The 25,011-nt window shown below is 45.7% G+C and overlaps 1 long non-coding RNA gene across 4 annotated transcripts in view; it reads right to left on the bottom strand.

Moving 5' to 3' along the window:
• The window catches only part of LOC123383571, a 182,717-nt gene that overhangs the window by 133,561 nt on the left and 24,145 nt on the right, over positions 1-25,011 (bottom strand). For 2 of the 4 annotated variants that reach the window (XR_006593392.1, XR_006593391.1), the window contains exon 4: positions 14,682-14,875. This is a non-coding gene — a long non-coding RNA (uncharacterized LOC123383571). Of the gene's footprint in view, positions 1-14,116; positions 14,876-25,011 lie in introns of those variants that run through there. The other 2 variants (XR_006593389.1, XR_006593390.1) reach the window with 1 other exon arrangement.

Raw genomic sequence — 25,011 nt, 5'->3', positions numbered from 1 at the left:
TGAGAGCACCCAATACATAAAGCAGCTATTGAAAGCATAATGGAAGCATTGACAAGAACACAATAACAGTAGGGGACTTTAACAGCACACTTACATCAATGCACAGAACATCCAAAAGGAAAATCATCAAGAAAAGGGTGCATTTGAATGACACATTGGACCAAATGTATCTAATGCGTATATGCAGACCATTCCATGTTAAAACAATGGAATACACATTGTACATTGCACACAAGCGTCCATGGAACATTCTCTGGAATAGATCACATCTTAGGTCACAAAACAAATTTTAACAAATTCAAGAAGATTGAAGTCATACAATGTACCTTTTCTGATCACAATGCTATGAAAGTAAAAATCAGCCACAAGAAAAAATTTGGAATGACCAAAAATACATGGGGGTTAAATAACATGCGACCAAAGAGCTAAAAGGTGAGCCAAGAAATAAGAGAGGAAATTTTAGAGATAGATATAGATTATACACACACACACACACACACATATAAATATATATATATATATATATATATATATATATATATATATATATATATATGAGAGAGACAGAAAATGAAAATACACAGGTCCTAAATCTTTGGGATGCAACAAAAGTGTTCTCAGATAGAAGTTTTTAGCAATACACTTCCTCACAAAGCAAGAAAAACTCCCTCATAAACAATGTAACCTTACATCTAAAGGAGCTAGAAAAAGAACAACAAAACCCAAAACCATTAGAAGGAAGGAAATAATGAAGAGTAGAGCAGAAATAAACAAAAATCAAGGTAAACAAACAAAGGAACAGATCAATGCACCAGGAGCTCATATGTAGCATTGCTGGTGTGATGTGGGCTGAGAGCAAACAGTCAAGAAAGAATTTTGAGCCATTTTTGGTGCAAAAATGTGCTTATTACAGGATGGAGCTAGAACCCATGGGTAGGAAGAGCTGCACTTGTGTTTGTGAGAAGTGACTGATGCCATACTTTCTACTTAGTGGGGGCTAAGGGTAATGCAAGTCTCTAAGGAATTTAGAAGTAGCACTTTCAGGACCATGAGGAGCTAGCTGCTGCTAAGATAAGGTTGTTTACTACTGGCTATTAAAACATCAGTCTTGAAACCCTTCCGATGTGTATCAGTAGGCCATATGCTTGAGAGGTAATTGCTAACATCTATCTGGGGAAGTGTTTATGGCTATCAGGGAAAGTGACACTAACCGGGGCCAAGCTATAGTGGTAAAACGTTAAATAAAGTCCTGGAGAGACCTGTAGGAGGATGACAATCTGTAAGCCTCAGGAATTCTACCTGGAGACTATGAGCTGCAGCCAAGTCCAGCTTTTGTTTCTTTTTCTTAATTCTTTTTTTTGTTTACTATGAAGTGTATTGTCAAATTGGTTTCCACACAACACCCAGTGCTCATCCCATCAGGTGCCCTCCTCAATGCTCATCACCCACCCTCTCCTCCCTCCCAACCCCATCAACCCTCAGTTTATTCTCAGTTTTTAAGAGTTTCAATGATGGTTTGCCTCCTTCCCTCTCTGTAACTTGTGTTCCCCCTTCTCCTCCCCCCAGGTCTTCTGTGGAATTTCTCAGGATCCATACAGGAGTGAAAACATATGGTATCTGTCTTTCTCTGCCTGACTTACTTCACTTGGCATAACACTCTGCAGCTCCATCCACGTTGCTACAAAAGGCCAGATTTCCTTCTTTCTCATTGCCAAGTAGTATTCCATTGTATATATAAGCTACAACTTCTCCATCCATTCGTCAGTTGATGGACATTTGGGCTCTTTCCATAATTTGGCTATTGTTGAAAGTGCCGCTATAAACATGGGGGTACAAGTGCCCCTATGCATCAGCACTCCTGTATCCCTTGGGTAAATTCCTAGCAGTGGTATTGTGGGTCGTAGGGTAGATCGATTTGTAATTGTTTGAGGAACCTCCACACTGTTTTCCAGAGCGGCTGCACCAGTTTGCATTCCCACCAACGGTGCAAGAGGGTTCCCTTTCTCCACATCCTTGCCAGCATCTATAGTCTCCCGATTTGTTCATTTTAGCCACTCTGACCGGCGTAAGGTGGTATCTGAGTGTGGTTTTGATTTGTATCTCCCTGATGAGGAGCGACGTTGAGCACCTTTCCATGTGCCTGTTGGCCATCTGGATGTCTTCTTTAGAAAAGTGTCTATTCATGTCTTCTGCCCCTTTCTTCACTGGATTATTTGTTTTTGGGGTGTGGAATTTGGTGAGTTCTTTATAGATCTTGGATACTAGCCCTTTATCCGATATGTCATTTACAAATATCTTTTCCCATTCCATCAGTTGCCTTTTAGTTTTGTTGATTGTTTCCTTGGCAGTGCAGAAGCTTTTTAGCTTCATGAGGTCCCAATAGTTCATTTTTGCTTTGAATTCCCTTGCCTTTGGAGATGCGTCAAGCAAGAAACTGCTGCAGTTGAGGTCAGAGAGGTTTTTTCCTGCTTTCTCCTCTAGGGTTTTGATGGTTTCCTGTCTCACATTCAGGTCCTTCATCCATTTTGAGTTTATTTTGGGGAATGGTGTAAGAAAGTGGTCTAGTTGGTCGAGTTTCATTCTTCTGCATGTTGCTGTCCAGTTCTCCTAGCCCCATTTGTTAAAGAGATTGTCTTCTTTCCATTGGATATTGTTTCCTGCCTTGTCAAAGATTAGTTGGCCATAGTTTTGTAGGTCTCACCCTGGGGGTTCTATTCTATTCCATTGGTCTATGTGTCTGTTTTGGGGCCAATACCATGCTGTCTTGAGGAAGGCAGCTTTGTAGTCGAGGCTAAAGTCTGGGATTGTGATGCCTCCTGCTTTGGTTTTCTTTTTCAACATCACTTTGGCTATTCGGGGTCTTTTGTGGTTCCATACACATTTTAGGATTGCTTGTTCTCGCTTCGAGAGGAATGCTGGTGCCGTTTTGATTGGGATTGCGTTGAATGTGTCGATTGCTTTGGGTAGTATTGACATCTTAACAATATTAATTCTTCCAATCCATGGGCACAGAGTATTTTCCATTTCTTTGTATCTTCTTCAATTTCCTTCATAAGCTTTCTATAGTTTCAGCATACAGATCATTTACATCTTTCGTTAGGTTTATTCCTAGGTATTTTAGGATTCTTGGTGCAGTTGGGAATGAGATCAGTTTCTTTATTTGTTTTTCTGTTGCTTCACTATTAGCGTATGAGAATGCAACTGATTTCTGTACATTAATTTTGTATCCTGCGACTTTGCTGAATTCATGTATCAGTTCTAGCAGACTTTTGGTGGAGTCTATTGGGTTTTCCATGTATAATATCATGGCATCTGCAATAAGTGAAAGCTTCACTTCATCTTTGCCAATTTGGATGCCTTTGATTTCCTTTTGTTGTCTGACTGCTGATGCTAGAACTTCCAACACTATGTTAAACAACACTGGTGACAGTGGACATCCCTGTCGTGTTCCTGATCTCAGGTGGAAAGCTCTCAGTTTTTCCCCACTGAGGATGATATTAGCTGTGGGCTTTTCATAAATGGCTTTTGTGATGTTTAAGTATGTTGCTTCTATCCCAACTTTCTTGACGGTTTTGATTAAGAAAAGATGCTGAATCATCAAATGCTTTTTCCGCATCGACTGACAGGATCATATGGTCCTTATCTTTTCTTTTATTAATGTGATGTATCACACTGATTGACTTGGGAACATCGAACGAGCCCGGCAGCCCAGGAATGAATCCCACTTCATCATGGTGAATAATTCTTTTTCCATGCTGTTGAATTCGATTTGCTAGTATCTTGTTGAGAATTTCTGCATCCATATTCATCAGGGATATTGGCCTGTAGTTCTCTTTTTTTTGCTAGGTCTCTGCCCGTTTTGGGAATGAAAGTAATGCTGGCTTCATAGAATGGGTCTGCAAGTTTTCCTTCCCTTTCTATTTTCTGGAACAGCTTGAGAACGATAGATATTATCTCTGCTTTCCATGCCTGCTGATGGGTATTGAGGAGGGCACCTGTTGGGATGAGCACTGGGTGTTGTATGGAAACCAATTTGACAATAAATTTCATATTAAAAAATAAATTAAAACAATAAATTAAAAAAATAAAACATCTTTGCATTTCTGGGATAAATACTAATTGATCTCAGTTTAGTTTTGTAGTGCAGTCTTGGATTCAGTCAACTATTTTATTGAAAATGTGTATGCCTGAGAAACTGAATAGAAGACCATGGGGGAGGGGAAAGAAAAAAACAAAAAGGGAGGGAGCCAAACCATAAGAGACTCTTAAAAACTGGGAAGAAATTGAGGGTTGATGGGGTTGGGAGGGTGGGGAGGGTGGGTGATGGGTATTGAGGACGGTACCTGTTGGGATGAGCACTGGGTGTCATATGGAAACCAATTTGACAATAAATGTCACATGAAAAAAAATGCCTGGTTGAATTCCCCTGAGAAGCCATCTGGTCCTGGACTCTTACTTGTTGGGAGATATTTTTTTTTTCCAACATTTTTATTTTTACCCTTGGGACGGAGAGAGACAGAGCATGAACGGGGGAGGGGCAGAGAGAGAGGGAGACACAGAATCGGAAACAGGCTCCAGGCTCCAAGCCATCAGCCCAGAGCCCGACGCGGGGCTCGAACTCACGGACCGCGAGATCATGACCTGGCTGAAGTCGGACGCTTAAACGACTGCGCCACCCAGGCGCCCCGGGAGATATTTTTTAACTGATTAAATTTCTTCGCTGGGTATGGGTCTGTTCATGTTTTCTGTTTCTTCCTGTTTGAGTTTTGAAAGTGTGTGGGTGCTTAGGAATTTGTCCGTTTCTTCCAGGTTGTCCAGTTTGTTGCCATATAATGTTTCATAGGTTTCCCTGATAAATTGCTTGTATTTATGAGGGATTGGTTGTAATAATTCCATTTCATTCATTATTTTATTTATTTGGGTCATCTCCCTTTTCTTTTTCAGAAGCCTGGCTGGAAGTTTATCAATTTTGTTTATTTTTTTTCAAAAAAAAAAGAAAAAAACAACAAAAAAACCACAACTCTTGGTTTCATTGATCTGCTCTACAGTTGTTTTTCTTTTTTTCCTATTTTTTATATCTGCTCTGATCTTTATTATTTCTCTTCTTCTGCTGGGTTTGGAGTGCCTTTGCTGTTCTGCTTCTATTTCCTTTAAGTGTGCTGTTAGAGTTTGTATTTGGGATTTTCCTTGTTTCTTGAGATAGGCCTGGATTGCAGTGTGTTTTCCTCTCAGGACTGCCTTCGCTGCACCCCATAGAGTTTGGATTGTTGTATTTTCATCTTCATTTGTTTCCATATATTTTTTAATTTCTTCTCTAATTGCCTGGTTAACCCATTCATTCTTCAGTAGGGTGTTCTTTCAACTCCATGCTTTTGAAGGTTTTTCAGACTTTTTCCTGTGGTTGATTTCAAGTTTCATAGCATTGTGGTCTGAAAGTGTGCATGGTATGATCTCAGTTCTTTTATACTTATGAAGGGCTGTTTTGTGACCCAGTGTGTGATCTATCTTGGAGAATGTTCCATGTGCGGTCGAGAAGAAAGTATATTCTGTTGCTTTGGGATGCAGAGTTCTAAATAGATCTGCCAAGTCCATCTGATCCAATGTATCATTCAGGGCCCTTGTTTCTTTAATGATCTGTGTCTACATGATCTATCCAATGTTGTCAGTGGAGTATGAAAGCCCCTGCAATGACCACAGTCTTATCAATGAGGTTGCTTATGTTCGTGGTTAATTGTTTTATATATTTGGGGGCTTCCATATTCACCGCATAGACATTTTTAATTGTTAGAACATCTTGATGGATAGACCCTGTAATTATTATATAATGTCCTTCCTCATCTCTTGTTACAGCCTTTAATGTAAAGACTAGTTGGTCTGATAAAAGTATGGCTACTCCAGCTTTCTTTTGACTTCCAGTAGCATGATAGATAGTTCTCCATCCCCTCACGTTCAATCTGAAGTTGTCCTTAGGTCTAAAATGAGTCTCTTGTAGACAGCAAATAGATGGGTCTTGTTTCTTTTATAGATTCTGATACCCTATGTCTTTTGGTTGGAGCATTTAGTCCATTTACATTCAGTGTTACTGCTGAAAGACATGGGTTTAGAGTCATTGTGACATCTGATGTTTTCATGCTTGTAGTGGTGTCTCTGGTATTTTGTGGTCCTTGCAACATTTCCCTCACAGAATCCCCCTTAGGATCTCTCGTAGGGATGGTTTAGTGGTGATGAATTTTTCAGTTTTTGTATGTTTGCGAAGACCTTTATCTCTCCTTCTATTCTGCATGACAGGCTTGCTGGATAAAGGATTCTCGGCTGCATATTTTTCCTGTTCATCACATTGAAGACTTTCTGCCATTCCTTTCTGGACTGCCAAGTTTCAATAGATAGGTCTGCTACTACCCTTCTGTGTCGACCTTTGTATGTTAGGGCCCATTTATCCCTAGCTGCTTGCAGGATTCTCTTTATCCTTCTTTTTCCACTTTCACTATGATATGTCGTGCAGAAGATCGATTCAAGTTATGTCTGAAGGGAGTTCTCTGTACCTCTTGGATTGCAATGCATGTTTCTTTCCCCAGATTGGAGAAGTTCTCAGCTATTATTTGTTCAAGTACACCCTCAGCCCCTTTTTCTCTGACTCTTCTGGAATTTCTATGATACGGACATTTTATCAAAGAACAAAGAACAAAGATTAGGTGAAGGCCCCTACTTGAAATATCTTCATTGTCTGGCATGGGGACCCTCTGGGGTTTGACACAAGAGCAGAAGCCAGAAGACAAATGTCTGGACCAGAGAGAATTCCTTGAAAATCTTTCATTTTCCTGGACAGGCCATGGTGATATTGGTCTAATGTGCATATTATAAAAATACCCAAATGTAACAGTCAATATTCCATTTATACTAATCTATTAGGCGATAAAGTATAACGCTGTTAAAGGTTTTCTACAGGTGATGTTTATTTAGTAAAAGGAAGATTTAAATAATGAGGACAGGCACCAAGGTGGCTCAATGGGCGAGTTTCTGAGTCGATTTGGCTCAGTTCATGATCTCATGGTTCTTGAGATCAAGTCCCAAGTCAGGCTCTGCAATGACAGCTTGAAGCCCTGGTCAGGATTCCACTTCTCGCTCTTTCCAAATAAATAAAGAGGAAACAACAAATACAGACAGAGAAAAAATATACATTCTTTGAAGAAATAATAGCCCGTAAGACATGGTGTCATCTTCACAGTCCTTTGGCTTTGAGTGCAGCAGGTGTCTGTGTTTGTGTCTACGAGTGGTGAGCAGGTTGGGCATCCATCCAGGACTATGGTCTTGTACTATGGTATGTCCCCACAGTGGACAGGCACAGTCCTGTCCCCTTCTGCATTCTCAGGGGCCACACATCATCCTGTACTCTGCGTCTCCAGAAGCTGAATGACTGGGCCAATTCCAATATTTTGACTCTCATCATTGTACAAAAGGGCACATCTGTACGGGAACTCTCTCTTTCTTTAGGCGTGTACACCTAGCACAACTTTGGGGATGTAATTTATAGGCATTTTTCGGGCACTGCCTCCAGTTTCCAATATCTACAGACTCTTTACTCCGTTGCGGTCTTATGTGAAAATCAGGGACCCCCGGGACTGAGTGGATCCCTGAAGAATAGGAGGACAAGCCAGCACTGAGGCCATCAGGGTACCTAGGAGTGACCCATGGGGCAGGGAAGAAACCACACTCCCTCATTCTGACCTCCTGCACAGCATCCCTGCCCCATGTCCTAGAACACACCCATCCAGGCCCCATCCCATGACAAACCCCAGTGGCCTGTGCACCTCCAGGTCCATAGCTCTGCCTCTCAGAAGAGCAGCCAGTCCCTGCTTTCAGGCCAGTGGAGGATGCAGGCTGGGCCACTGCTGTCTGCTTGCTGGCTCTCCTCCCAGGCTGGGTCGCTTACTCTCAGGAAAGTACCTTAAGTGCAGGTCAGGTCAATGAGTTAAAGACCATGACCTGAATGGGTTCATCCTGAGGATTCAGTGGCAACAGCCAAACCACTTGAACCTCGGCAAGCAAGAGAGTGCTTTACACAGCATATCAGCAGCTCAGGGAGACTGCAGGATGGAGACTCAGTCAGGCTTTGATACCGAGTCAAGCCCCTCCACCCTTCAGGCTCCTCCAGCAGTGGCGCCCGGCACCTGCCAGCCTCATCTTTGGGGAGCAGTGTCCCTGTCATGAGCAGCCACACAGCACCCACGGGTGACCACAAGACACACAGGAATACTGCAGGGCTCCCTGATCTCCCAGCAAAGAAAGTGCCATTCCAACCGACACATCCTCAGAGGATTCCAGGCAGATCAGACCCAACTCTGTAAAATCCAATGTTTTTGAGGTGCCTTTCAGGAAGTCTATGAAAAATGTAGGTCTCTTCCCAACTGCAGTATTCTGAGATGAATTCACTGAGCGGTGGAGTCAGGCACTGGGTTCCAGGACAGAAAAGAGAGACAAGGTGGCCAGCTCCCAAGATGCACAGGGCGTGTTGTGGCAATGTGTTGGGAACCATATATTTATGTTACAGCTCTCTGGGTCTGGTTGAAAGAAAACATATATCCAAACAAACCTTCTTTATGGACTTGGTGGATTATATCAACCACGAAACATTTCAGAAAATTTGCACACTCTCACTCCATATATCTGCTTACTCTCATCTAAATTCGATCACATCACCCTATATTCCCAGATACTTTTTCACTTACTGGGAGTGCATGATATGCTCTAGAGACACCACAGTGACTCTACAACAGTACTAGTAGACCTTATAAATGATTTCAGTCCTGTTAACATATGTATGCCGTTGTACATAATGTGCTTCATTTCTGTACATGAATCACAAAGTATCAGAGCGAGAAATTAAGAAAATAATTTTAAAATCACTCCAAAAGAAGAAAATTCTTGACAATAAATCACCCTACAGGCACCTGGGTGTCACAGTCAGTGAAGCATCTGACTTTCGCTCAGGTCGTGACCTCATGATTTGTGTTGTGAGACTTCTGTTGGGCTCTGTGCTGACAGCTCAAAGTCTGGAGCCTGCTTCAGATTCTGTGTCTCCCTTTCTCTCAGCTCTTCTCCACTCATACACGTGCTCTCTCTCTCTCTTTCTGTGTGTGTATGTGTGTGTGTTTCCATGTATCTCTCTGTGTCAAGAATAAATAAACATAAAAAACTTAAAAAGAAAAGAATGAATTTAACCAAGAAGATGAAAGATCTCTTTACTGAAAACCAGAAATCAGTGGAGAAAGAATTTGAACAGACAGAAATAAGCAGAAAGACATTCTATGCTAGTGGATCCCAAGAATTAAGATTGTCAAAATGTCCACACTACTTAAAGCCACCTACACATTCCCTAGGTGCAATCCTTTACAAAGTTGAAGCACTTTCCCAAAAATAGAATAATCCTTCAAGGTGGACAGAAGCACAAAAGGCTCTGAATACCAAAGTCATTAAGAGAACGAGGACCACATCTGGAAGCATCATGCTTTCTGATTTGAAACTAGATCTCAAAGCTACAATAACCCAAGTAGTACATTCTTGGGGTAAAAGCAGACACACAGGTCATTGGAACAGAACTGAAGTCCCAGGAAGAAACCCACACATATGTAACCAATTAATTCACAACAAAAGAACCAAGAATATAACCTGAGGCAAAGGCAGTCTTCCTCAATGGTGGTGCCCAGAATCACTGAGCACAGAAAAACAACAGGCGCGGAAAAACAACTTGACACCTATTTAGCATCACACACAGAAACGAAGTTGAAATGTACTACAGACTTGAGACCTGAAACCATAAATACCTGGATAAGAACTTGGACAGAAGGTGTGGGAAATCGCACAACGATCTCCTGAAGTTGGGAGATTATAGGGCACGCTTGGCAGAGCAGATCACTGCTCTCTGGCCTTCCTGCAAACAGCCAGCAGCAGCTCACTTACCTAGTTGGTGTGTATCTGGGGGGCAGGCGAGACTTGGCTGATCTAGTGCGTGTGTATCTAGGGGTTGGGTTCTGCATGGGCTCACCAAGTCCTTGGACCGTGTTGTCACGTGGAATATTTTATCCTGTCTAGATATGGTTCGCACCATGTCTTCAATACGTTCTTTCTAGCATGTGGCCCGCTGGTGTGTTGCACATCGTTTGTAGGCTTAATGACTACGGGAGCCTGAGAGCAGCTCGCAGAGACGTCCCTTAAACTCCCTCTCACCTCTCTTGACTTGCATGGAGTGTGAAGCAATCCTTTCTGCTGTCCTTGGCTTTGCTGGACAGAGCCAAATGCCAAACCCATGAGAATGTTTGGATCACAGTCTTGACTTGAGTTTTGGGATTTGACACCAGAAGCCAAAGCTACAAAGGAAAACTAAACAAGTGGGACTACATGAAACTAAAAACAAAAAACAAGTTCTGCACAGCAACAATATCTTCCACAGAATGGAAAGGCAACATTGTTAATGGGAGAAAATACTTGCAAACTATATACATGGTCAAGGGTTAAAACACAAAAGATATCAAGAACTCCTACAGAGCGACAATGCAAAACCAAAGAGCAATGATAGAACTGGCAGAGTCCTGAAGAGGCATTCTTCCAATGAAGACATACAGATGGCCACCACATACATGAAGAGAAGTTCCATGTCACTCCACATTAGGGAAATGAAAGTCCAAAGCCAAAGAGATATCACCTGAAACCTGTCTGAATGGTCTTATCAAAAAGACAAGAAAACACAAGCATCGGGTACAATGTGGAAGAAAGGGAATCATTGGGCCCTGTTGGTGGCATTGGAACTTGGTGCAGAGGCAGTCGCAAACAATGTAAAGTTTCCTCACACAATTCAGAGGAGAACATCCATATCATCCAGCAACTTCCCTCAATTACCCCCCTAGGTACTACTCTGAACATGAAATCACTAACTCCCGAAAATACCTTCACACCTGTTATTATGCCACAGTGTTTATAATAGCCTGGAGGGCATTTTGCCAAGTGAAAAAATTCACACAGAGAAAAACACATACAGAATGCTTGCACATATATGGGGAATCTGACTCAAAAACTAAGGAAACAAAAAACAAAAATCCTCAAAACAGAATGAAACAAGCCCATCCATACATAAAGATGATTGCAACGGGGGGGGGGGGTGCAGGAAGGAGGGAAATAGGTAAAGGTCAAGACACATCATCGAATAAAAAAAGACCATGTCAACAGGGAAAGGGAGAGTAAAGGTGACTCAGTATCTCAAATTCTAGCTTCCTCTATTTCAGAGACATTAGTTCAGTCCATTCCATTCACTAGACCTACGTGAATAGTAACCAATTACAAGGACTTGGCAGTTCTTTACCAGGACTTGAGTTCTTTAATTAGGATTTCGTATCCAACAGGACAGATTGCTTAGATTACTAGGTAACTTAGATTTTCCATTACATTTATGGTTACTTGAAGTACCATGATGTCACTAAAACTCCTTAGATCTAAGTGGACGCTTTCATTACCCTCAACATATGTACATACCACTAAAAGAGTACAATGAAGTTAAGGTGCATTGTCCATCACACAAAAGTGATTGTTTTTTCCTTGTTGTAGCGAGCGTTTGGTGACAAAAAGGTTCCGGGAATCGAGCTCCTTATCAAATTCCATGCGATGGGTTATGCAGAATATAGTAATCATGGTAATCAAGAAAATAATGATCTTCAAGACAATCATAATCTCCAGAATTGCTGACAGAGACAACTCACCCCCCGGGGACAAAACAGATGCTTAGGAGCCTCAGCTGCTCAAAGTGGCCGACACCACACCATCTTACTGAAAATATAAAGTACCAGTCAGCTTGATATGTAAGTTTGGGAAAGCCTCAGTTCTCAGACTTTTGCTTTTGGTGAGGTCACGGTGCTGCCTGCAGGAAGTTTTCATCCGGTGTAACAGCATTGGGACACACTATTGAAATGAGAATTTCCTATGCAACAAAACTGTTTCTTTGGAAAGAACTGGGACCCTGCCGTGGTCCGGACTAAATACAAGACATGGTACCGCAGACAATTACACACATGCACGAACACAAACGCCAACAACCTGACAGAGGTGGAACCCATGCAATGAAAGAGCGTTTGCTCAAGACCTCATTTCCAAAGGAGGCTGAGAGAGGAGCACTGCCTGCTCCAGTACACACGCACTGGTTTCTAGGGACCCGGTGGGCTCCGAGTCACTGCTCCCTCGTGCTGCCTGGGGAGACCCGGAGGAGATGTGATTGCCAAGGACTGAAACTCTTGAGACACGGAACGAATGCAAGACAGGAGGCGCTCCACGGAAACGGGAAGCACCACGCCCCACCGATAGGAACAACAAAACCCACAAGTCTGCCTTGGACAAGGAGCTTTTCCATCCACCTTCCTCGCCAGAGTGCGAAGAAGACGTTCCCACCCAACATGTCCCAAAAGGATGACTTTGGACGCCATCCACAACACCCAGTTCTCTTCAGCACGCATCTCCAAGGAGGAAAGAGTCTGCATCACCCTCTAAAACACAGAAGCGCCACTTATTCCTGCCTCCCTGGCTCCGAGTTCATTGCTGGAATGCACACGGCCTTCAGAAACGAAGAGCTCAACAGGGAGTTGCACTTGCCCTAATCCAGACTCCTACCCCCTAGTCCCATTGACTCCCACGATGATAGAGGACCCCCCTTTCACCACAAGCGGGGTGAGATCTCCCCCTCCCCATCAGAGGGTGCAACTCTGCCACCAGGGGCAGGGCAGGGCGGGGCGCGGTGAGGCTTCGCAGGGCAGGAGAGCAGGTGTGGAGGGGGGAGGCAGGAGGCCTGTGTTCACCTGCTGCTTCCACTCTCAATCCCTTCAACACCATCCCCTGCTGGCCTCCAGCAACTCAGGCCCACCACCCTGACTCTCCCTGGAATGTTTCTCTGGAATCTCAGGTCCCTTGTACTTCATTTTCCCAGGCAGGAATGATTCCTCCTGCTCATGGCTGCCACTTCCCTGGCCCTGCCTTGACACTTTCCCACAACCGCAGGTCCACGCTTTCCTTCCTTCCTTCATTAGTTCGTTCTTTCCTTCGTAGGATCCCACCTCTACCCGCCAACCACCAACCCAGTCAGACCTCCATGGGCACTCAGGGTGCCCCCCTTCTCGACCTGAGACACTCCCCACCGCCTGGGCCTAATCCCCTACTCGATCTGGGGCCCTCCTCCTCCAGGGAACCGGGGTCCAACCCAGAAAGCCCACTCCTGAGGCCTCCAGACCGCAGCCGCAAAAGAGCCCAAGAAGAAACCCGGAGCACCAGGGAGGTGGGGGGGTGCTCATGGAAGGGGAAGACAGAGAGGGGCAGGGGGGAAGGCCACGTGCGACCTCGTCACTAGGGTCCCTACCTTGGCAGCACCGCGACTGAGGCAGGTCCTGGAGGGAGGCTGTGGGTCTCAGCTGCTCCACCTTTAGGCTTCTCCCAGATGGTCTTTCCGGGGCGCCGGGGGGGCATCGCATCGTGCTCTGCTCCAGCCAGTGCTGGCACTCCACCAGCGCGGCCAAAGACAGAGGCGCCTGGGAAGCGCGTCCCGCGCCCTGATCTCTGGCTCCAGGAGCAGCAGGAGCAGCAGGGCCGCCACCCTCCGAGGCTGGAGGCTTATGGCTCCCAGTCTTCTCCACGCGGGCTCCGCCCACGCTCCCGCGAGCGCCCCGTGAGCACTACCGCTACCCCTACCGCCAATGCCATGGCTACCGAGTCGCAGGCGCCAGGCAGCAGCATGTCCCCGGTCGGGGGCTGAGGTGGGCGTCAGTCCCTGGCTGGCCCAGACACTTGGGGGCTTGGGGCGGCAGGCGGTCTGGGAGCCAACTCACAGCACCGCCGCAGCCTCAGCTGTGTCCCTCACCGGGCTCTGGCCCTGGCCCACGCGCATGCGCGCACTCGTGCGCGCGCTCCCGCACATCTGCTTGGGCCCAGGATCCAGGCCGCCCCATCCCCCCACCCCCACCCCCACCCCCACCCCCCCGCAGGGGGCACAGCTCCTGGGCGCCAAGGTCTGCACCACCGCACCTCCCTGTGCCCACCAGATGCTCTGACCGACTGCCCGCCAGCCTGACAGCCGGGAGCCAGGCAGAGGGCTCCAGAGACCAGGCCAGTGGGACAGGGACTGGCAGGTGTCTCCTCCCAAGGTGGACACCTCCCTGTCACCCCTCAAGAGACCCAGGAAGCTTTTGCAAAGCTGGTTTCCCAGGGAGGTGGCTGTACATGAACCCAGTGCTCCTCAAATAATAATACTCAAATACTCAATAATGCTAAAGTAACACCGTCAAGTTAATTACAAAGCGAATGAATGGCTGTGACCGGGGCCAGCACCTGCCCTGGGGAACGTTCTGTTAATATTTGTTCATGTTTCCTTACTATGGAGAGAGAGGGAGTGAGATGGCAGGAGGGCCACCTGATACATATCTGCACCTTCCCTTTACCCACCTCCTCATTTCCCAACTCAAACCACATTCTTTCCCCTGAGGCTAACATCTATATCCAACTCTGTTTCCATTTTCCCCTCCATCTGCTAAGCTTTTCTGCACCAAGGTCCTCTAGGTTAAGGTCTAAGAGGTTTACACTCCACAAAGAGGCAGTTAAAATACATGAGCTAGGAGGTACTCAAAATGGTTTGCCCAGGTCTGGCACTTAACTCTTACCTGAGGGAACAGTCAGCATCCTGTTCTCAGACATCAATCACCTGAGCCTCTTCATGTATGGTGGGTATTCAAATGGCAAAGGAAGAGAGGAGGGAAACAAGCAGAGATCATGTGGTACTTTCAGGAACCTGCCGCATCCAGGTTAGTCGCTGACTAGACTGCCAAGTCTTCATCCCCTCAGAGCCACTGTGCATCTGTTAAGAAATCAACACGCCAGAGGGCCTGCTTAGAGCCAAGTTCACAATCTGTTGATCCAGCCAACACAAAGAGTTAAGGTTCAAGTGGGGGACTTTCCCATGGCCTCCCACAACACTAAGGCACTTCTCCTTTTACAAGTGAATCAACTGTATTCAATGAGAGCTTCAGTAATTTCCTCAAAGACTCCCAGCCAAGGCACACAAAGTGGAGATTCTACAACACATGGTCATGTCATCATCTGCTAACATCCATATGTTCATTTCCCCTCAAAATCCATATGTTGGAATCCTGATGCCTGATGTGATGGTATTAGCGGGTGGGCCTCTGGAAGTTGATTAGACCATAAGGTCCTCACGAATGGGATTAGTGCTCTTGTAAAAGAGACGCCACAGACACCCCTTGCTCCTTCTACCAAGTGAGGACACAGCCCTAAGGTGTTTGGCTATGAATCAAGAAGATGGCCCTCATAGGACTCAACCATGCTGGGGCCTTGATCTTAGACTTCCTGGCCCTCAGAGCCATAAGAAAGAAATTTCTGTGTTCGATTTTGTTAGAGCAGGCCGAGCGGACTGAGACACCACCCAAACAGATGTTGACAAGTTTAACTAGATGAGATAAAGAATGCTAATGTGAAATAGAATTACAATAAATACATTGACCTCAATTTCAGGGTTTTTTTTTTAACGTTTTATTTTTGAGAGAGACAGACAGATGGACAGAGCACGAACAGGGGAGGGGCAGAGAGAGAGGGAGACACAGAATCTGAAGCATGCTCCAGGCCCAGCACAGTACCCAACTCGGTTGCTCCAACACACAAACCGCAAGATCACCACCTGAGCCAAGGTCAAACACTCAACGGACTGAACCACCTAGGTACCCCATTTACAGTTTGAAAAATATATACATTACATTACACATCTCCACAACTGTTGTGAGGATTTGTGGGTTACCAGGAGCCCTTGTCAAAAGATTTTAATGCCACTGAAAACTCAATGTGACTCTCTTGGCTTATCTTATCTGCATATGACAAGGTCCACAGGAGGGTTCTGATAGAGCCAGTCAGATCACGCCTATAGAACAGAGTGTCCTGAATGTTCAAGTAAGACATAATGGGAAGACATAGGAGGCAAGCCAAAGGCTTCATGACAAAATATACTTACCACTGAACTCATTCTTTCTTAGTAGTGTACCAACAACCCAGCCCACTTAACAGAAAGCAGCTCTAGAATCAATCTTTGGCAACAGGATCATAGGAGAGTACACCACAAATACCACACAAATGGACAGCAAAATGATCTCGCAGATCTCACGAAGATGCACTACCCCATGAAGCCTATGAAAGGGACAAAGATTCTGGCAGTTCAGCCATAATAATGACCCAATCCATGCTGAAAGGAGAATGGTAGCAAGAAAAAAGACCGAGAGAAGCTAAAAGAGGGCAATGAAGCTAGAGGGTTCGTTACTAGAGCAATTAATTATGTAAATATATATACATATACATACGTATATGTATATGTATATATATGGAAAAGTAAGACAGTACCTAGAGGCGCAATCAAGACATAGGCAAATCAGACCCCAGAAGTGCTCTGCTGATGACCATAAAATTGCCCAGATGCTTCTAGTGTCTTCAGAATAGTTGTTTGGCTTTGTTTTCAAGACATGGCTTTGTTCCCTCCAAAGGCTGATTTGGATTGCACAAATCTCATCCAAGGTGCAGTCGTGGAGGAACTCAAGGGAAGAATGAGGTGTGCCTGGAACCCTGTTCACCTCCTGCTGTCAACTCTCAGCTGGGCCTAAAGGGGAAGGTGGGATGGTATCCTTTGGACCTGCCCTTGCCTCAATCCTGGGATCCTTGTGCACCTCCCCCAAGAGGCTACGAGGGGCACCGTGGTCCTGCTCTCGGAACCCACAGCGTAGAAGCAGGAACCCAGATGTTCAGTGCGTGGAGATTTTGCAGGCAGGTGTCATCCTGAATGCCCAGGGCTTCCTGACTTTTGGTCACCCTTCCCCCAACAGTGGCCTAAAGCCTGTCGTGCCCAGGCCTGTGGGGGAAGGGTCGGGGGGCAGGTGGCCATGAATGCTGAGCTCCCCAGGATCTGATCAAACAGGGAGAAAAATGAGTGCTTCTCTTGCTGGTGCAAAGTTTTCCCTCATCTTCCCCTCACGCTGACACAGCCTTTCCTGTGTTGGCCTGTGTGAAAGACAATTTCAAGGTGGAGCCAGGCAAACCTAGATGAGCAGAGTACCTGTGCCTGCCCAAATGGAGCTGGTGGCCATGTGCAGATACACCTGTGCTGGCACAGACTGTCTTCTCCCTCAGGCCGCGGTGCCGTTGGCCTGTGCATGTTCTTCCCACCTGAGTTTTCGTTTGCGAGATTACCTCCACTAAGCACACTCCACCTATCTGCAAAGGGCTCCTTATCCGCTTGGTGAACTCACACTTCTCGGACTTTGAGGTCCTCTTCTGCTGTGCTGGCTTGCCATCTATGTAAGAGCCTCCAGGCCTTCAAATCTAGAGGCTGCACGGAATCCTTGCTTCTATAAATTATTATGATGGTTTTTGACTATTGCTGGAAGTGTCTCATCTGCTGCTCCCACAAAAGGAAGGTTTGGGCCCGCCGAAAAGCGGAGTGGGACAGGGGCTCTCATGCTCAGCTTCTGTTCCTCCCACAGGAACATCCTCTGTAATTCCATACACCACAACATACCCTGATTCTGGGGATTCTTTCCTTTTCAACTGTGTCTCCCCAAGACTAAGCCCAGCTCTCTCCACAGCAGTCAAATACGTGTCTTGTGGTTCTGGAGAGTCAGAAGCACAGAAATTTCCCAAGAGAAAAGGAAGAGCATGCCATGTGGGGTCAAGGAGTCACCCTGCAGAATCTGGACCTAGATTTCCCAGGTCATTCTAGGTTGATATTTGAGGTCAAAGTGGATGACAAGAAAATCCAAGAAGATCTTCGGTCTAGGTCATTCCTACATGTAAGAAATTGTGCTATGAAATCATCAACCATGTGACAAGTCACAGGTCAGTCACACCTGGCTGGCTCCATTGGTAGAGCATGGGAATCTTGATCTTGGGGTCAGTGAGTTCAAGCCCCACACTGGGCATGGAGCTAACTGAAAAAAAGTAAATTCACAGATCATCCTTCACAGGGGGGAAGTGGATTGTGAGTGCCAGTTCCGGAACATAGACAAAACTGAGTTAGATTCTGGAAATGCCCAGGTAGGATAAGCTGCTGAGGCCGATGCCCGAGTGTCACCCGCCTTAATCAGCTTAGGCTACCTTCACAGAATACCACAGAACACCATGTCTGGGTTTACCAGACATCTGTTTGTCACAATTCTGGAGGCTGGAAATCTAACATCAGAATGGGAAGTTCTCACCAATTCAGGTGTCAGTGAGAGCTCTGTTCCCATCCTCACACAGGGCCCTCTTTGCCCTGTGGTGTCACGTGTCCTTTTCTGGGTGCTTGTGCACGGGTGGGAGGTGGGGAGCTCAAGCTCACTGTTTTGGGGACATTAAACCTATTGGATCAAGGGCCCCATGCCCCTAACTTCATTTAACCTTATATCTTCTGTAAAGGCCTTTCTGCAAAGTCAGTCACATTAGAGTTACATTAGGCATTAGAGTTCAATGTGTGACTTTTTTTTTAAATTTTTTTTTTTAATGTTTATTTATTTTTGAGACAGAGAGAGCATGAACAGGGGAGGGGCAGAGAGAGAGGGAGACACAGAATCTGAAACGGGCTCCAGGCTCTGAGCTGTCAGCACAGAGCCCGACGCGGGGCTCGAACTCACGGACCATGAGATCATGACCTGAGCCAAAGTCGGCCGCTCAACCGACTGAGCCACCCAGGCGCCCCAATGTGTGACTTTTTAACAGGACACAGTCAATCCACACACACTCCTCCAGCCCTGTCCCCCCATGAAATCTGCTTGCAGCACACAGCTCTTATCCCTGAGAACCTTCAAGGCACTGGATCCTCAGATTCCTCCCACCACAGGGTTCCTCCTTCTCTCTCCCCAATTCAAATGCCTCAACACTGGCACGTGCACGGTCTTTCTTTCCCTTTTCCCTTTCATTCAGTTATGTTCTGGGAAATGTATACATGGCATACTGAAATAGTTTGAAAAATGACAAGCTCTGCTCATAATTTCTGCAGCAGCAAGCACAGAGCTGAATGTATTGCTTCCTTCAGGAAGGGCAAGCCCTGTCAGTCACTCACGGTCTCTCTGAACTGGCCACACTGCTGATCTTATGTAGAATTTTTGGGAAGTGTGGAGTTCTGGAAACGGTGGATGTCGGGGACATACATGAGTTGGTGTCAGCTGCTGACAGGTTGGCTCTCAAAAGCAGTAGACTGACGGGTGGTAATGTGCTGATTTAAGGAATGAGGAGATTGCATTGATTGACATGCTTTAGAGGTGTGTTCACTGATGGGGGTAGTAGCTATGGTAGACTAGAGCTTCCCACAAATGTCCACATGCTCACCCCATGAGTTTGGGAATACGTTACTTTACACGGTGATAGAGACTTTGTAGCTGTGATAAGATGAAGGAATTTGAGCTGGGGAGATTAGCCTGGAGGGGCCAATGTAATCACAAGGGTCCATGTCAGTGAAAGAGGGAGAGTCAGTGTCAAGATCATGTGATGTGAGAGTAACTGATCAGACATGGCCGGCTTTGGCTTTGGAGATGTCACGGGCTCCAAGAGAAAAAGGTGGGCATCCTCTAAAGGCTGGAAGGGACAACAAACAGATTCTTCCATGGAGTCCAGAGAAAGAAATTCAGTCCTGCTGCCATGTTGACTTTAGTGCCGGGAGACTCACTGTGGACTTTTCGTGTCCAGAGCGTAACAATTAGTTGGTGTGGTTTTAAGCAAGTGAGTTTGTGGGAATCTGTTACAATAGTAGGAGGCTCCTAGAGTGGTGATTGACGGATACAGATGATTGAAAACACGCTCTAATGCCTGTTCGGTACCATGGCTTTAGAATAATTGCTCTATTCCGAGAAATGTGAACTTTAAAAGTTTTCAAGTTTCATTGTAAATAATTTAAATAATACTGAAGGTTGAATCAACCATCCACACTAAGGATTCTATGCCCTGACCCTATGCTCTGGGCAGTATCAATGTCTGAGTTGTATTGTGCACGGGTGTGTGTTTGGGAGAGGGTCGGGGAGCGATTGGCACTGGGTTTAGAATGTTCTCCACAAGGAAGTCTATGAAAAATGTAGGTCTCGTCCCAACTGCAGTATTCTGAATTGAATTCACTGAGCGGTGGAGTCAGGCACTGGGTTCCAGGACAGAAAAGAGAGACAAGGTGGCCAGCTCCCAAGATGCACAGGGCGTGTTGTGGCAATGTGTTGGGAACCATATATTTATGTTACAGCTCTCTGGGTCTGGTTGAAAGAAAACATATATCCAAACAAACCTTCTTTATGGACTTGGTGGATTATATCAACCACGAAACATTTCAGAAAATTTGCACACTCTCACTCCATATATCTGCTTACTCTCATCTAAATTCGATCACATCACCCTATATTCCCAGATACTTTTTCACTTACTGGGAGTGCATGATATGCTCTAGAGACACCACAGTGACTCTACAACAGTACTAGTAGACCTTATAAATGATTTCAGTCCTGTTAACATATGTATGCCGTTGTACATAATGTGCTTCATTTCTGTACATGAATCACAAAGTATCAGAGCGAGAAATTAAGAAAATAATTTTAAAATCACTCCAAAAGAAGAAAATTCTTGACAACAAATCACCCTACAGGCACCTGGGTGTCACAGTCAGTGAAGCATCTGACTTTCGCTCAGGTCGTGACCTCATGATTTGTGTTGTGAGACTTCTGTTGGGCTCTGTGCTGACAGCTCAAAGTCTGGAGCCTGCTTCAGATTCTGTGTCTCCCTTTCTCTCAGCTCTTCTCCACTCATACACGTGCTCTCTCTCTCTCTTTCTGTGTGTGTATGTGTGTGTGTTTCCATGTATCTCTCTGTGTCAAGAATAAATAAACATAAAAAACTTAAAAAGAAAAGAATGAATTTAACCAAGAAGATGAAAGATCTCTTTACTGAAAACCAGAAATCAGTGGAGAAAGAATTTGAACAGACAGAAATAAGCAGAAAGACATTCTATGCTAGTGGATCCCAAGAATTAAGATTGTCAAAATGTCCACACTACTTAAAGCCACCTACACATTCCCTAGGTGCAATCCTTTACAAAGTTGAAGCACTTTCCCAAAAATAGAATAATCCTTCAAGGTGGACAGAAGCACAAAAGGCTCTGAATACCAAAGTCATTAAGAGAACGAGGACCACATCTGGAAGCATCATGCTTTCTGATTTGAAACTAGATCTCAAAGCTACAATAACCCAAGTAGTACATTCTTGGGGTAAAAGCAGACACACAGGTCATTGGAACAGAACTGAAGTCCCAGGAAGAAACCCACACATATGTAACCAATTAATTCACAACAAAAGAACCAAGAATATAACCTGAGGCAAAGGCAGTCTTCCTCAATGGTGGTGCCCAGAATCACTGAGCACAGAAAAACAACAGGCGCGGAAAAACAACTTGACACCTATTTAGCATCACACACAGAAACGAAGTTGAAATGTACTACAGACTTGAGACCTGAAACCATAAATACCTGGATAAGAACTTGGACAGAAGGTGTGGGAAATCGCACAACGATCTCCTGAAGTTGGGAGATTATAGGGCACGCTTGGCAGAGCAGATCACTGCTCTCTGGCCTTCCTGCAAACAGCCAGCAGCAGCTCACTTACCTAGTTGGTGTGTATCTGGGGGGCAGGCGAGACTTGGCTGATCTAGTGCGTGTGTATCTAGGGGTTGGGTTCTGCATGGGCTCACCAAGTCCTTGGACCGTGTTGTCACGTGGAATATTTTATCCTGTCTAGATATGGTTCGCACCATGTCTTCAATACGTTCTTTCTAGCATGTGGCCCGCTGGTGTGTTGCACATCGTTTGTAGGCTTAATGACTACGGGAGCCTGAGAGCAGCTCGCAGAGACGTCCCTTAAACTCCCTCTCACCTCTCTTGACTTGCATGGAGTGTGAAGCAATCCTTTCTGCTGTCCTTGGCTTTGCTGGACAGAGCCAAATGCCAAACCCATGAGAATGTTTGGATCACAGTCTTGACTTGAGTTTTGGGATTTGACACCAGAAGCCAAAGCTACAAAGGAAAACTAAACAAGTGGGACTACATGAAACTAAAAACAAAAAACAAGTTCTGCACAGCAACAATATCTTCCACAGAATGGAAAGGCAACATTGTTAATGGGAGAAAATACTTGCAAACTATATACATGGTCAAGGGTTAAAACACAAAAGATATCAAGAACTCCTACAGAGCGACAATGCAAAACCAAAGAGCAATGATAGAACTGGCAGAGTCCTGAAGAGGCATTCTTCCAATGAAGACATACAGATGGCCACCACATACATGAAGAGAAGTTCCATGTCACTCCACATTAGGGAAATGAAAGTCCAAAGCCAAAGAGATATCACCTGAAACCTGTCTGAATGGTCTTATCAAAAAGACAAGAAAACACAAGCATCGGGTACAATGTGGAAGAAAGGGAATCATTGGGCCCTGTTGGTGGCATTGGAACTTGGTGCAGAGGCAGTCGCAAACAATGTAAAGTTTCCTCACACAATTCAGAGGAGAACATCCATATCATCCAGCAACTTCCCTCAATTACCCCCCTAGGTACTACTCTGAACATGAAATCACTAACTCCCGAAAATACCTTCACACCTGTTATTATGCCACAGTGTTTATAATAGCCTGGAGGGCATTTTGCCAAGTGAAAAAATTCACACAGAGAAAAACACATACAGAATGCTTGCACATATATGGGGAATCTGACTCAAAAACTAAGGAAACAAAAAACAAAAATCCTCAAAACAGAATGAAACAAGCCCATCCATACATAAAGATGATTGCAACGGAGGGGGGGGGGGGTGCAGGAAGGAGGGAAATAGGTAAAGGTCAAGACACATCATCGAATAAAAAAAGACCATGTCAACAGGGAAAGGGAGAGTAAAGGTGACTCAGTATCTCAAATTCTAGCTTCCTCTATTTCAGAGACATTAGTTCAGTCCATTCCATTCACTAGACCTACGTGAATAGTAACCAATTACAAGGACTTGGCAGTTCTTTACCAGGACTTGAGTTCTTTAATTAGGATTTCGTATCCAACAGGACAGATTGCTTAGATTACTAGGTAACTTAGATTTTCCATTACATTTATGGTTACTTGAAGTACCATGATGTCACTAAAACTCCTTAGATCTAAGTGGACGCTTTCATTACCCTCAACATATGTACATACCACTAAAAGAGTACAATGAAGTTAAGGTGCATTGTCCATCACACAAAAGTGATTGTTTTTTCCTTGTTGTAGCGAGCGTTTGGTGACAAAAAGGTTCCGGGAATCGAGCTCCTTATCAAATTCCATGCGATGGGTTATGCAGAATATAGTAATCATGGTAATCAAGAAAATAATGATCTTCAAGACAATCATAATCTCCAGAATTGCTGACAGAGACAACTCACCCCCCGGGGACAAAACAGATGCTTAGGAGCCTCAGCTGCTCAAAGTGGCCGACACCACACCATCTTACTGAAAATATAAAGTACCAGTCAGCTTGATATGTAAGTTTGGGAAAGCCTCAGTTCTCAGACTTTTGCTTTTGGTGAGGTCACGGTGCTGCCTGCAGGAAGTTTTCATCCGGTGTAACAGCATTGGGACACACTATTGAAATGAGAATTTCCTATGCAACAAAACTGTTTCTTTGGAAAGAACTGGGACCCTGCCGTGGTCCGGACTAAATACAAGACATGGTACCGCAGACAATTACACACATGCACGAACACAAACGCCAACAACCTGACAGAGGTGGAACCCATGCAATGAAAGAGCGTTTGCTCAAGACCTCATTTCCAAAGGAGGCTGAGAGAGGAGCACTGCCTGCTCCAGTACACACGCACTGGTTTCTAGGGACCCGGTGGGCTCCGAGTCACTGCTCCCTCGTGCTGCCTGGGGAGTCCCGGAGGAGATGTGATTGCCAAGGACTGAAACTCTTGAGACACGGAACGAATGCAAGACAGGAGGCGCTCCACGGAAACGGGAAGCACCACGCCCCACGGATAGGAACAACAAAACCCACAAGTCTGCCTTGGACAAGGAGCTTTTCCATCCACCTTCCTCGCCAGAGTGCGAAGAAGACGTTCCCACCCAACATGTCCCAAAAGGATGACTTTGGACGCCATCCACAACACCCAGTTCTCTTCAGCACGCATCTCCAAGGAGGAAAGAGTCTGCACCACCCTCTAAAACACAGAAGCGCCACTTATTCCTGCCTCCCTGGCTCCGAGTTCATTGCTGGAATGCACACGGCCTTCAGAAACGAAGAGCTCAACAGGGAGTTGCACTTGCCCTAATCCAGACTCCTACCCCCTAGTCCCATTGACTCCCACGATGATAGAGGACCCCCCTTTCACCACAAGCGGGGTGAGATCTCCCCCTCCCCATCAGAGGGTGCAACTCTGCCACCAGGGGCAGGGCAGGGCGGGGCGCGGTGAGGCTTCGCAGGGCAGGAGAGCAGGTGTGGAGGGGGGAGGCAGGAGGCCTGTGTTCACCTGCTGCTTCCACTCTCAATCCCTTCAACACCATCCCCTGCTGGCCTCCAGCAACTCAGGCCCACCACCCTGACTCTCCCTGGAATGTTTCTCTGGAATCTCAGGTCCCTTGTACTTCATTTTCCCAGGCAGGAATGATTCCTCCTGCTCATGGCTGCCACTTCCCTGGCCCTGCCTTGACACTTTCCCACAACCGCAGGTCCACGCTTTCCTTCCTTCCTTCATTAGTTCGTTCTTTCCTTCGTAGGATCCCACCTCTACCCGCCAACCACCAACCCAGTCAGACCTCCATGGGCACTCAGGGTGCCCCCCTTCTCGACCTGAGACACTCCCCACCGCCTGGGCCTAATCCCCTACTCGATCTGGGGCCCTCCTCCTCCAGGGAACCGGGGTCCAACCCAGAAAGCCCACTCCTGAGGCCTCCAGACCGCAGCCGCAAAAGAGCCCAAGA

Source organism: Felis catus (genome assembly GCF_018350175.1).
Source record: "Felis catus isolate Fca126 chromosome A2 unlocalized genomic scaffold, F.catus_Fca126_mat1.0 chrA2_random_Un_scaffold_54, whole genome shotgun sequence".
Classification (NCBI taxonomy): Eukaryota; Metazoa; Chordata; class Mammalia; order Carnivora; family Felidae; genus Felis; species Felis catus.
The sequence above is the reverse complement of the archived record's forward strand: the minus strand, read 5'-3'. Positions and strand labels throughout refer to the sequence as shown.